Source organism: Mus musculus, chromosome 2 (genome assembly GCF_000001635.26).
Source record: "Mus musculus strain C57BL/6J chromosome 2, GRCm38.p6 C57BL/6J".
Taxonomy (NCBI): Eukaryota; Metazoa; Chordata; class Mammalia; order Rodentia; family Muridae; genus Mus; species Mus musculus.
The window spans coordinates 146,573,452-146,588,290 of record NC_000068.7 but is presented as its reverse complement, the minus strand read 5'-3'; the positions used below and the strand labels follow the sequence as shown (position 1 = coordinate 146,588,290).

Genomic DNA, 14,839 nt, shown 5'->3' with positions numbered 1-14,839 from the left:
AGTAAAAGGCTGTTTTCTGGCTTCAAAATTGTTACAAAGCCTCGGTTTTAGATACCAATCAAGAAGACCTGCTCTTGGTCCACTGACCCATGACTTCCAGTGGTCCATGGACAAGCGGTGTTGGAGCTTATTAGAAATGCAGAAACTTAGTTCCTCCCTTGTTGTACCAAAAGAAATCTTATTTTAACAAGAACCCCAGATAACAAAACCTGATATCTGCAGAAATAAGTAACTAAATAAACCAAACCAAACAACAACAAAACCCTGTCTGTTAAATGTTCCAAAAAGACAGAGTCAATGGGCTATTTTAGACAGCTTGGAAGTGGGGAAAGAGTGTCAAATCTCGGGCTATTTCTGCAGTTTCTAATACTCTAAAATTCCCTGAATAATGAGCTTGGAGAGGTGGCTCCATGGTTAGGATCACTTGCTACTCTTACAGAGGACAAGGGTTCAATTGCCAGCACCCATGCAATGGCTCATAACCATTCATAACTTCAATTCGAGAGGATCAAATGCACTCTTTTGACCTGCGCATGTACTGGGTATGCATATGGTACACAGACAGACATGCAGGCAGAAAATTTATATACATATTAAAAACCAACACAAAAACCTAAAAGGCTGCATCCTTAGAGATCTCAGGGAAAACTAGAAATTAAGGGACACAGTCTGGGGAGAACAAAGCTTTTGTTTAGTGTGTTCTTAGCATGGGGACAGAGGGTATAGGGAGAACCACAGGTAACATTAGCTCTTGTGACCTCACTGAATGCCACCCCAGGGCCAAGAGCTCAGAAAGCCTAGAGGTAACAACTTCATCAACCTTAATAAGCTCAGTCACATTCCACGGATTCATATTGCTGTTTAAAATGTTTTTCTTTTCTTGGAAATATTTTTGTTCCTTCTCTTTTTAAATTTGGTTTTGCAGAACAGAGAAATCTACCCAAATAAATATATTTGTCTTACACTACTGGAAAAATGGAAGGCAGACACATTCATTCCTACAGTGTTCTTTCTGCCTTGCTTACGTTTTTCCCCAGGAGTGAGCATGTCACTAGCTCATGACAGCTCTCGGGGTTTCCTCATTTGACCTGCAACAGTGACTTCAGCAGTTTCCTCTAGACCAGTCATTCTCAACAGGGGGAGACTTTCTTTCCCTACACCCTTAGGGTATTGAACAATGCTTTGAGACTTTGGAAGTTTCACATCTGGGGCTAAGGAGTGGGGGTTGACATCTGTACCTAAAGACAAAGGAACTTGATGAGGGATCTACGGGAGCACAGCTGACTCCAAATGTACAAAGTGGAGAGGTTGAAAGTATCGCCCTAACCACATCCCATGGCCACCATAATGCTTATTTCACAAGGATACCCCCAGACTACCCTGCCCAAATCCACCCACACTTCTCTCTCATTTGGGAAGATATGAGAATTTACCAATCACATTATTGAGTACATTTCTGAATGTGCTTTATTTGGATTTTCCACCAGGTCATTTATGCTTTATACCAGGCTTAGGAGCTATTCATGGAATTCAACAGATAAGGAAACAGAACCAGAGGTAAGGGGTAAAAGCAGAATTTGCACCAAGCACACTGTCTGTAAAACTCTCTTAACACAACTCAGTTCTGATTAGTAAATATTTGCAAGTGTTCTCAGGGACAGAATTTCCATAGCCAGATAGTTTATTGCGCCATATCTGAACCCCAGGAGCTGTGGGCATGTGAACAAGGACTTCCCTCCTCAGTACAGAGTGCTCTTTCACAAATACCACTTTGTCCCTGGAGCCTGGCAGATTATGGGAAGGGAAGGAAGAGAACTGATGTTCATTCTGTGTAAGAAAGTATGCTGCTGTATGAGAGCCCAGTGGTGGCTGGCATGGTGGTGGATAATGGTAGAGAAAGCTGCTCACAGTGTGGCTAGGAAGAAAATAAGAGAAACAGGCAGGATCCCATTATCCTTTCAAGGGCATGGCCTCTGGTACCTAACCTCTTTCCTTTAGGCTCCATCTCATAAAGGCTTCACATCTTTCTAATAGTGCCAAGCTGGGAACTGAGCATATGAGACTTGGGGGACATTTCCAGTTCAAGCTATAACATCATACATCTGACATCTGATGATGATGGTGAGGAGGAGGAGGAGGAGGAAGAAGTGGATAAAGAAACAAAGGAAGAGAAAGAAGCTGGTCATGGTGGTCTAAGCCTTTAATACCTGTACATGGAAAGAAAACTTTGTGATCCAAGGCCAGCCTCGTCTACATAGTGAGTTCCAATCACATAGTGAGATCCTATTTCAAAAACAAGGCTGTTTGACAATAAAATTCTATACTCTCTGATTCTTACATGTATTATAGGCTTGAATTTGGTATCTGAGGCAGGAAAATTGTTTTGTTGCACCCAAACTAGGCTACATGGCAAGACTGTCTCAAAGGAAAAGAACAACAAAAACCCCAAAACCCAAACAATAAACACACACACACACACACACACACACACACACACACACACACACACACACACACACACACCATCTAGTTGCGGCACATCTGAGAATCCTCCTCTCCTCTCCTCCCCTCCCCTCCCCTCCCCTCCCCTCCCCTCCCCTCCCCTCCTCTCCCCTCCCCTCCTCTCTTCTCCTCTCCTCCCTCTCCTCTCTCTACCTCAAGATGTAACTCTCAGCTACTGCTTCAGCGCCATGTGCACCACCATGCTCCCTGTCATCATGAGAATGGACTAAGCCTCTGAAACTGCAAGCAAGCTTCCAATCAAATGCTTTCCTTTATAAGAGTTGCCTTGTTCCGCATGTGTAGTCTCGTCTCCCCTCCCCTCCCCCACCTCCCATCTCCCCTTTTTTCCAATCAAGCTGTTTCCCCTGTTCTTACCCTATATAAGTTGCAAACAGTATCGCTGAACAGTAGGGTGTGTGGTGGTTTGGGGCAGTCTGACTTCACTTTAGTGTATGACGCCTGTAGCCAATAGGAACGTGAAATATTGGTGCAATCACTGAACCAAAGGGATTGTGTTCTGTGATGTTGGTACTTTGTTTTGCATTTTTGTTTCATATTAAATATTTTCTTTCTGCTAAAAAAAAAGTTGCCTTAGTTATGGTGTCTTTTTACAGCAATAGAGCAGTAGCTAAGACAGTGCATTTCTAGAGGCTCTAAGTACAGGTTAACACAAATACAGCATCAATGCAGGAAAGGAATATGGAAAGCAAAAATCAATTGTTTTTTTAAAGTATAGATACATGAGAATGTCATAATGAGACATATATATATCACATATACAACTAATATGTTAAGAAAACATTTCAAAAACATAAACAATAGCAAAACACAGTCTGTAAGACTATTAAAAGGTCTACTCTAACTCTAAGAACCTTCTCAAAAAACAATCATAAAAACAACCTATAGCAGTGTCTATACTGAATTTTTTCCTTGCCCCTAAATAACACAATATAACTTTCATACAACATTTACATTATTTTGGGCATTGTACATAATATATGTGTGAGGAAGATGTATACAGGTTCTGTACAAATACAATATTTATATGAAGACCGTGTAAGTAACCCCAATAAATTCATTGGTTCACCAAACTAGATTTTGGTGGGGAGAGGAGGCTAGAGCCCATCCCTCAGAATAGACATAATTATACTATGTGCTATGTGATGGTTTGCCATAGATTAAAACATTCTATCCTGGGGAAAAACTCATTAAGATTCAGTAAATCTCAAAGACTCGAAATTCTTGGAGGAGACTCCTTAAGAGTCAGGAAGTAACCAACTCAGAAGTTTCAGGAGGTCCCTGAAATCAATCAAATGCAGTATGCCTCTCTCTCTCTCTCTCTCTCTCTCTCTCTCTCTCTCTCTCTCTCTCTCTCTCTCTCTCTCTCTCTCTCTCTCTCTCTCTCTCTCTCTCTCTCTCTCTTTCTCCAAGATCATACAAGCAATAAAGACTAATGGAAAAAAAGCAGACCAGCTGAGCTGCCTGAAAGCAATACTCTCCAACCTGTTGAGCTTCCTGAAAGTTGGGCAGTGAGCTGTACTGAGATCCAGAGTTCAGCATTCCTAAGCCACTACCTATGCTGGGATGGGCCTTTAGTGGCACAGCTTCCTTTGAGTTGTCCCTGACCCTGAAAGTCACCTCTCACCCACATTCCTCTAAGTAACCCCAATAAACTCATTGATTCATCAAATTGGATTTCAGTAGTGGCTATTTTGTTCTGTTGTTGGTCCCCAATCTGAGGTGAATAGATGTTTGTGTCACTGTCTCCTGAAGAGAAGTGTCACATGACAGCATGTAGAGAGTCCAAGGAGTTACAGAGCTATTTGCTCTACCACACATATTCTCTGTATTTCCCATAGTTATAATACTAAACTTTGTGGGCTGGAGAGATGACTCAGCAGTTAAGAAGACTGACTGCTCTTCCAGAGGTCCTGAGTTCAATTCCCATTAACCACATGGTGACTCATAACCATCTGTAATGGGGATCCGATGCCTTCTTTTGGTGTGTCTGAAGACAGCGACAGTATACACACATACATGAAATAAACAAATAAATCTTAAAAAAAAATACCAAACTTTGCAAAACCTTTGCTTGGGTCATGAAGAATAAAGTTCATTGGTGACTTCAACCTGCACTGAGGCAAGTCAGAAGTGATTCTCAGAATGGTCTACCACAGTCATATGCAGGAGATTGCTTATTGAGTTGTTTGCCTTTCTTTCAGTATTTTTCTCTCCCTCTGAAGAGAAGTTTCTGGAAAGAAACCTCAGGGATCTTATGTCTGAGGTTCTTGGAAAGATGGTAGATGGGTTCAAGAAGATATCTCTCCAAAAGTTTGCTTGGGGTTCTTGTGTTTGGCTTAATAGTTGTTTATTGCAGAATCAAACCCTTGAAGTCCTAAGAAGTGATATAGCTCAATTTTCCTGTTTTGCTTATTGTTTTACTTGCTCATTTGCTTTCTGGCTTTTAGAATAGTTTTGTATTTCCAGAAGAATTGAATAAATAGTACAAATTTTCCATACACCTGTTGTTGTGCAACATTATTCCCAGGAAACAAGAAAGCGCTCACCTCAGATAGGGAACCAATGACAAACCAAACTAAGGGTGCCACCAAATTTTAACCTGGTGAACCTGGTGTTTTCTTGGAGTTATTTAGAGAGATATGTATGAGGGATTCCTTACTTGAGCAGAAATGACACAAAGACAGCAGTACTACCAGTACACACAAACACAGGTGACAACGGATAAAAGCTGGAGTCCCTGAGTTTAATGTACTTATGGCATCTTAAGAGGATAAAGTATGCCTTTTCCCCTCTGCCTCTTTCAGCCAGTTCATCTGCTCTGTCTTCCAGACAACTTGGTTAATCTGACTTCCAGAGAGCTTGTCTTGTTTGAGAGTGTCTCTCAGTCGTTCTTGTTGATTGTATAAGTGTGGAGGAGCCTAGTGTGTATGGCCAATCTGAGGGACTTCTGACACTTCTACATTGTTTAGTTCCAGAGCCATAATGAGCCTCCTTTCACAACATCCTGGGTCTTAACAAATCTGTAGGTTGGGCTGTACCAGCTTGGAGACAGTGGATGTACCACATCCACTGTACATCGATTATAATACACTAAATTACACTAAACACAGTGATTCCACTGTCACTAAATTATAATACAGTATTCTTACTACAGCTGGGGATCGAATGTTGACATGTTAATTAAGTGCATTGTTTACTTGAATGCCTTTAGTTTTAACCTCATGCATTTTTGTTCTAGGTCCCATCCAAAGTACATTACATATAATTAACCATGTCTCATTATGCAGATCTTTTTTTAAAAAATGTTTCTTTTTAAAGAAAATTAAATTGAATTTTTTGAGATACATGAATACTACATTTATATCATTTCCGCCCTCCTCCCTCTGCAACACCTTTGTCACCTGGGGAAGTGATGCTTTGCTAGAAGAAGCAGATACTAACAAAACCCCCCAGTGACAAGCAGGGGAGATCGCCCTTCTAGTTGATGGTCAAGGGAGTTGAAGAGACTCCCAAGATAACACAGGCTGTTTCTTTTGCTCTTGGTTACCCCCAAGAACTTGAAAGTCAGTCCCTGTTGCTGAAGACACCACACACTTTGGATACCTTGGAAGAATGTCCCTGTTCCTTCTCAAGATCATAACATCTTCTTTAATGTGTGTGTGTGCCTGTGTGTAAATAAAGTCCGTTTAGTGTTGCTATAATGTGTATTTGTTTAGAACAGACCCCTTGGGGTTGGATAACCGCCCAGGGGGCTTGTCCCTGGAGAGGATTCATTTTTCCCTTTCTCAGCAGAGATTAATTGCCTGTAACTCTGCCTATGCCCCTGTAACTAGGGGTAGGAACTGTGAGATTTTCCCCAACCACATTGACATACCAACTGCTCTTGACATTGTGTAAGTCTCATTTGTACAATCTCTTTGGAGATCCCTTCCCTGTCACCTATAGAAGACACTATTTCACAGCAGACATCTGGACCCTCTGGCTCTTACGATCTTTCTGCCTCCTCTTCAGTGAAGTCCCCTGAGCCGTAGGTGTATGGGCTGGGTTGTAGACATGTCAATTGTGGTTGAGCACTTCACAGTTAGTTAATCTCTACATTTCAACTGGTTGTGGCTTCTTGAACTGAATAAAGAAGCTTCGTTGATGAAGGGTGAGAGCTATACTTATCTGTGGGTATTAGGATAAGTATTTAGGATGCAGTTTGAAATTATATAGGTTTAGGAAAGTGATATTAGGTTTCCTTTAGTGTCCATGACTTCACCAGCCATGGGTAGCTGGCTATGTTTACAGTAGTATCAGGCATAAATTCCCTCCTACTGAGCATGCCTTAAGTCCAATTAGACAGCTGTTGTCTGTGTCCCCAAGATACACGACACTATTGCACTCCTGGGAGTATCTCGCCATGTTTGTCATTTTTGTGCTTCATGGGCTCTATAGCTGGGTAGGACCACTGATTGCTTTGCTTTCTTGGCTGCTCGCACAACTCCTTAGACACTATGAGAGTTAGTCCTCAGGGAGGGATCTTTCAGGCCAGATTTAGCTAGCCCATTTCCTCCAAAATGTCTGAAGTGTGTGGAGTCTCCAGCAATGGGGACTTATCTTCAAGTCCTCAGAGAGAACCAAGGGCAAGAGGAAAAGCCTATGTTATTTTGGGGGTCTTTTCAACTCCCCTGACCATCAGCTCCAAAGAAGGATCCCCATGCCTGTCACTGGGGTTATTTGTTAGCTTGTGCTTCTTAGGGGAGTATTACCTCCCTAAGAGGCGTGACTTCATTCAAACTGTGCAGTTCTCAACTACGGTAGTTTTTCAGACCTTTTTTCTATAGTTGTTATTTTGTGCCACTGTGACTAAAATATGGACAGAACCAACCTATGGTTGGAGAGCACTATTTGGCTCACAGTTTCAGGGATTCTCAGTCCATCTCAGCAGGAAAGGTAGTACTCCACAGTAGCAGGAGCATGTGAGGGCAGGTGGTCAAATGGCAGCAATCAAGGATGCAGAAGTCGAGGGCTGGGCAGTGGTGGCACACGTCTTTAATCCCAGCACTTGGGAGGCAGAAGCAGGTGGATTTCTGAGTTCAAGGCCAGCCTGGTCTACAGAATGAGTTCCAGGACAGCCAGGGCTATACAGAGAAACCCTGTCTCGAGCCCCACCTCCACTCCCACCCCACCCCCAAAAAAGGAATCTGGACTATACCTTCACAGACTCACTCCTGGTCACCTGGTCTCATAAGACCCTACCTCATAGCATCCCCAGACAACATCAGCATCAGAAGAAGAAGCACAGGAAACATGAGCCCTTAGGGCCATTTCATATTCAAATCATTCCATCTTCTTTCTTTGATGACATCGCAGTTTGGAAGGCACTGGTCACAGTGTGGAATATGCTGCCTCTGCTGCCTCTCCATTAGGAGTCACTTGGTGTTGTTCTCAGGGATAGACTAAGCATTGGGGTTTGGTTTTATGACGGTAGCTGTTGGTATTTGCCTTGATCACTTGGCTTAGGTAGTACTTTCTGTCTTTACCCACTGTAAACCTCCTCTGGGAGACAACCACTGTCTGCTGCCCCCACATAAGGAGTGAAGAGTGACGTTCTGCCTCCACAACTCACTTAGAACTGTTTTTGTGGTCTCTCTCTGTCTTCCCAGCCATTAATTAATTTATCAGTTTTTTTTACTGGTATGGATTTTTATTTGTAGATGTTTATAAGTCTCACTAGTAGATGTTTTTTAACTTTATAGATTTAAAAGTTTTTTGGCCTCCACTTCAGTTGATATTACATTATTTTCTTGCTCACTTTGTTCCATCTTTAGTTATTCTTTGGGAGTTTTTTAAGTTAGAGAGAAAAAAAGGAGAGGGGAGAGAGCCTGCGCACTTATCCTGGTACTATATGATATTGCAAATTCAACTGGGACATTTCCTGCTCTAGCCATACAGTAAGACATTTATCCAAGAAACTGATTTGTGACTCCTTTTATTGGACGATGGTATTTATAGCAAACCCTGCGGACGAATTTTGCTCATTGGTGCTGGAATATCATTGCTGCGAGGCCTCTCGGTTGACAGAGCAGAGATGCATCTGTATGTATCCACTTACCTGAAAATAAAGTTGAATGGGATCATCGGTACATATATGGAGTAAACGTGTTTTTATTGAGGTCTTGTACTCGAATCCATTATCACACAAATCATCATTGTCTCCTCTGAAGTTTTAGATCTAAATAAATCCCAGTACTGAAACACCTGGTTCCTACCATCACCATTTATTAACTTAATTGTTTGGCTTCAAACATGTATAGCAGTATCCAATTTTTAAATTCACATCCCTATAGAAGTAGTATTATCAGTGAGAACACAAAGCTTATATAAACCTCATTCTGCATTATTGTATGAAGTATATTAATATCATAATTGTTTTATTCAGTGTTTCTGATACTGTGAAGAGACACCATGATCATAACCATGACTAGGACAACTCATAAGAAAAGCATTTAATTGGTGCTGCCTTATAGTTTCAGAGGTTTAGTTCATTATCAGCATGGCGGGAAGCATGGCAGCCCCTGGGCAGACATGATGCTGGAGAAAGAGCCATAAATTCTACATCTAAATCTGTAGGCAGCAGGAAGAAAAAGAGCCACTGGATCTGGCTTGAGCTCTTGAAACCCCAAAGCCTCCCACACACACACACACACACACACACACACACACACACACACACTCCCTCCAACCAGGCTACCTACTCCAATAAGGGCATCTCTTAATCCCTGTCAAGAAGCTCCACTCCCTAAAGACCAAGTATTGTGGTTCCCACAACAACCAAGGACTCAGATATATGTGCCTCTGGGTACCATTCCTCTTCAAAGTATCATAACAATTATAAATATGTTATATTTTATAGGAATTATATGAATCCCACTTTCAACTTGATCTCCCAGACACTTCTTATGCATGCTCCCACCACCTCTTTTGTTTTGTACATTGTTGTTTTGTACATTGACAAATACAGTCCATTCTCTTGTCTTACTATTTCCTTTTCCCTTTGAATTGCTTTATTGTTGTTTGAAGGCAGGATCTGACTCTGTAGCCCTAGCTGTCCTGGAACGCACAGAAATATGCCCTCTCTTGCCTTTCTAAGTGCTGGGATTAAAGGTGTGTTCCTAATCTGCTTTTAACTTAATATATTCAACGTAATTTTTCTCTGCCCAGGTGTTCTCTTCATCGGATGGTGTGCTGGATAGTTTTAAATCAACTTGACAAAAGCTATAGTCATCTGAGAGGAGGGAGCCTCAGTTTAAAAAATGTCTTCAAACGAAGACCAAAGTGTGGACACTTTGCCCCTTCTTAGAATTGGGAACAAAACACCCATGGAAGGAGTTACAGAAACAAAATTTGGAGCTGAGACAAAAGGATGGACCATCTAGAGACTGCCACACCCGGGGATCCATCCATAATCAGCCTCCAAACGCTGACACCATTGCATACACTAGCAAGATTTTGCTGAAAGGACCCTGATATAGCTCTCTCTTGTGAGGCTATGCTGGTGCCTGGCAAACACAGAAGTGGATGCTCACAGTCAGCTATTGGATGGAACACAGGGCCCCCAATGGAGGAGCTAGAGAAAGTACCCAAGGAGCTAAAGGGGTCTGCAACTATAGGTGGAACAACAATATGAACTAACCAGTACCCCCCCGGAGCTCATGTCTCTAGCTGCATATGTAGCAGAAGGGCCATCATTGGGAAGAGAGGTCCCTTGGTCTTGCAAACTTCATATGCCTCAGTACAGGGGAATGCTAGGGACAAGAAGTGGGAGTGGGTGGGTAGGAGAGTGGGGGGGGAGGGTATGGGGGACTTTTGGGATAGCATTTGAAATGTAAATGAAGAAAATACCTAATTAAAAAAAGAAAAAGGAAAAATGTCTTCATAAGACTGGCCTATAGGCAAGACTGTAGGGCATTTTTCTTAGTTAGTGATTTTGAGGGCTCAGCTCATTGTGGGTGCTGGCATCCCTGGGCTGGTGGTCCTTGGTTTTTTATAAGAAATCAGGCTGAGCAAGCCATGAGGAACAAACCAGAAAGCAGCACCCCTCTATGGCCACTGCATTAGCTCCTGCCTCCAGGTTCCTGCTTAGTTTGAGTTCCTGTTCTGATTTCCTTCAAAGGTAAATGGTGTTATGGAAGAGTAAGCTGAAACTTCCTCTCCAAGTTGCTTTGGTCTGGGTGTTTTATCACAGCAATAGTAGCCCTAACTAGGGCAAATGGTATCAACTGAGGACTTTTAAAATAGCAAATTGATTCTTACTTGTTACTAGAAACATTTCTGTTGAGTGCATACTTTAAAGGTTTAAAAGCCCATGCCAGGTGTCAAAGGGAGATACTTTATACCCCTATTTTCTGGAAGTGGGTGAATGAATAAGTTAACAATTAACAGTTTGTATCAGGAAGCCCTGTCTGGTAACCCACACCTGTTGCCTCAGCCCTGTCGCCTCAGCACTCGGACGGGAGGTGGAGGCAGGGGTACAAGGTCATCCTCAGCTAGCTAAAAACATCTAGGCATTCAGGAGGCCTGAGACCCTGTCACAAAAACCAAATCTGTCAGAATCAGGAAAGGAGAAAGGGGTTCATGAGAGGGAAAAAAGAAAAAAGAAAACAACAATCACACACACAGACACACAAACCCTTAAAAGAGAGAAGAGTAATGAAACACAGGTGATTTGAAGGGGGAAGGGAGAATTTTGAGGGAGGTAAAAGGGGTGAGCAGGGAGGGGGGAGCAAGAAGACAATAGAGAGGGAGGGGTGGTGGGAGGGAAAGCCAACCAAAACCAAGTATGTATGGAAATGCCATAGGGAAACTTGTTACTTTGTAAGTTAACTTAAAAATAGTAATACTAGTGGTACCTTTTAAATTCATAAAAAATGTGTTGCTTAACAGGAAAAACACACAAGCACTTTATATTTGGCCTAGACACAGAGAATGAGGAAAGTGGATTGAAAGACGATTAAACTGAGGAAAATACCTTGCCCCTGAAAACACCTTGCCTCTTATCTTGCTTAGAGTAAACAAAGCCACTATGTCATCCTAGTTCTCAACAGTCATTGCCACCCAGGACCCAGGGACACCCACCTTCCATTCCCTGAAGGGAGGCTAGAAATGCAAAACCTTGTACAAAATCACATTTTTACATTTTGGAAACCTACTCAAATATTCGAGTATACTTGCACACATACACTTTAACAGGATGTAGACCAAGCTCACAGCGTCTCTCTCTGTGAACTTTGGCCCTCACCCTACCAAGCTGCAGTCTTTGCAGAAATTAAGGGAAACAAACTAACCCTTGACCACTCTTTCCTCATAAAAATGTTATTCTTTGCCAATGGCACTTTCACGGATCTTCCTTTTGTGTTAGGTTGGATTTACCAGGCATAAATAGAAAGTGCTTCCTGGCATGCAAACCTTTGCTTCCTGGACAAGGCGAAGAGAGGCACTTTCCTATTTAATTGCTGATTCCACACTTCTTGAAGCCTTTTCCTTTAAGAGCTTGCCTATCGCATTCCCTCAGGGCACAAGACTACCCTTTTGAGGAAACTTGGCAGATGTTATATTTAGAAAAGTGTGGCCCAGACAAACTCCCCTATCAGCTGCTGAAACACATGACCCCACAGGAGCCAGAGTCTGTGTCCTATTATTTCTGCCTGCCCTTGGAAAGACTTTATATTAAAAGATAAACAATTGGGCATTAGTGGTTCATATATCCAAGAGTTTATATGCCCCAATATAAAAGAGCATTATAATAACTCCTTGTAATAATTCAGTTGGCTGATTTTATTGGTACCATAATTGCTAGAACGTGAAAAAGAAGGAATTTCATGGCTACTGCCAAGCTCACTTTAGACAAGAGCTCTTTTTTCTTCTCTCCCCTGGTACTGGGGATAGAAGTCAGGACCTTGTACATGCTGGGCAAGTGCTCTGCCACTGGCCTATTGCCCAAGTCCCTGAGTTTCTTTCTTAACCCTTTTTTCCTACACCCTACTATTTGTAAGTAGACAACATGCATTCTAATTCAACACATATGACGTTTTCAGCTTCCAGAAAAAGCTACACAGTGGGTTTACACTCAAGTAAGGATTTGCTTACCCTGCCTGAGGCAAGATGAGGAACAAGAACAAGCCATCTTCCACGTTCCCCTACACTGGGCTGAGTAAAATCTCACAGGAGCTGGAATTTCAGTCTTGGCGTCTAGAATCAGGGAGAGCTTCCTATCTCCCATTCTCTGATCCATCAAGGGGGCGTGTGATTCCCCAGGTCACAGGAAATCATCAGCCCCTTACCTTTATGGGTGTTGTGGATTGATTTACAGCCTCCTTAGACACATATTGATTTCCTAGCCCCCAAAACTTCAGAATGCAGTTGTATTAGGAGATGTATCAGTCCACTTTCTGTTGATATAACAAAATATCCAAGACTGAGTAACTTATAAAAAAGAGAGGTTTACTTAGCTCCTAGTTGGGGGTGGGGGTTCCTGTGAGCGTCCCTTGGCTGCATCACAGCATGGCAACAGGACAGGAATGAGCATGAGATTGAAAGGTGAGCAAGGTGGGAGAAGGAATTCCATCAACCCTTCCAAGATCAGCAGTTCAAATTGTCCAGTCAACTCCAAGCTCCAAGCCATCTTCTGAGGTTGAAAATGGAGGCAATCAAGCTTCTAGCACACTAGCCCCAGGAAGAAAAAAAAAAAAAAATCCTATCCAAACAGAAGGAGACAAGGTCTCTACAGAAAGGTAGCTAAGATGAGATGAGGTCATACAAATAGACTTTAATCCAATACGACTAATGTTCTTATGAGCAAAGGAAACTGGTTCAGAGTCACATAGGGAAGGACATACTAGGACACAGGGAAATGACAGTCACCTGCAAACCAAGGAGAGAGACCTCTGAGAAACAAAGAGGCCAGCACCTTGATTTTGGACATCTAGTGTCCAGAACCAAGAGAAATACATTTCTGTCATTTAAGCCACTTGACTTTTAGTGATGTTATAGTGACTCAGCAAATTCACATGGGGACATGTAGCCGCTTTTGTTCCCACTGTTAACGCTCACTACCTATCACTTCCCCCTGAATCACTTGAGGCCACCATTGCTTGTGTGCTGCTGTGTGCAGACCCCATAGCTCTGACTGTCTGGGTAGGACACTGAGAAGAACTCTGGTTTTAGAGGCTGCTCAGATTGCCTTCCTTGTTCTGACCTTTATGGATGAAGGTCATGAGACATTCTCCAAGGCTACCTAAGGCTGCTGGCCTCGGTGCATAGCTGTAGGAAGGGGCCCTCTGAGAATGAAGCCTGTGTGGGCATACATGTATGTATCTGGACATGTCTGTATGTTTGTGCATGTGAAACATGCTTAGATCTAGGCTATCACCATATTCACTTATTCAAATGTCAGTCTGTTTCAGAAAGTAAAAGCCAGTCTATACTCATCATAAGATGCAGGATAGGAAGGGGCACTGCTGGGAGTTTGAGAAGACTTAGAAAGTAAAAGAAACAATAAGACAAAAAGACCACCAACAGATTGGGAAAGGATCTTTACTTATCCTAAATCAGATAGGGGACTAATATCCAACATATATAAAGAACTCAAGAAGGTGGACTCCAGAAAATCAAATAACCCCATTAAAAAATGGGGCTCAGAACTGAACAAAGAATTCTCACCTGAGGATTACCGAATGGCAGAGAAGCACCTGAAAAAATGTTCAACATCCTTAATCATCAGGGAAATGCAAATCAAAACAACCCTGAGATTCCACCTCACACCAGTCAGAATGGCTAAGATCAAAAATTCAGGTGACAGCAGATGCTGGCGTGGATGTGGAGAAAGAGGAACACTCCTCCATTGTTGGTGGGATTGCAGGCTTGTACAACCACTCTGGAAATCAGTCTGGCGGTTCCTCAGAAAATTGGACCTAGTACTACCGGAGGATCCAGCAATACCTCTCCTGGGCATATATCCAGAAGATGCCCCAAGTGGTAAGAAGGACACATGCTCCACTATGTTCATAGCAGCCTTATTTATAATAGCCAGGAGCTGGAAAGAACCCAGATGCCCCTCAACAGAGGAATGGATACAGAAAATGTGGTACATCTACACAATGGAGTACTACTCAGCTATTAAAAAGAATGAATTTATGAAATTCCTAGGCAAATGGATGGACCTGGAGGGCATCATACTGAGTGAGGTAACACATTCACAAAGGAACTCACACAATATGTACTCACTGATAAGTGGATATTAGCCCCAAACCTAGGATACCCAAGATATAAGATA

General features: G+C 42.4%; 1 long non-coding RNA gene across 1 annotated transcript; it reads right to left on the bottom strand.

The window, feature by feature from the left end:
- Positions 1–8,481: 8,481 nt before the first annotated feature.
- Positions 8,482–12,787, bottom strand: Gm52577. Its single transcript, XR_003954146.1, has 2 exons — positions 12,655–12,787; positions 8,482–8,620 (listed from the first exon to the last, which is right to left on the bottom strand). It is a non-coding gene; the product is annotated as a predicted gene, 52577 (long non-coding RNA).
- Positions 12,788–14,839: the final 2,052 nt, after the last annotated feature.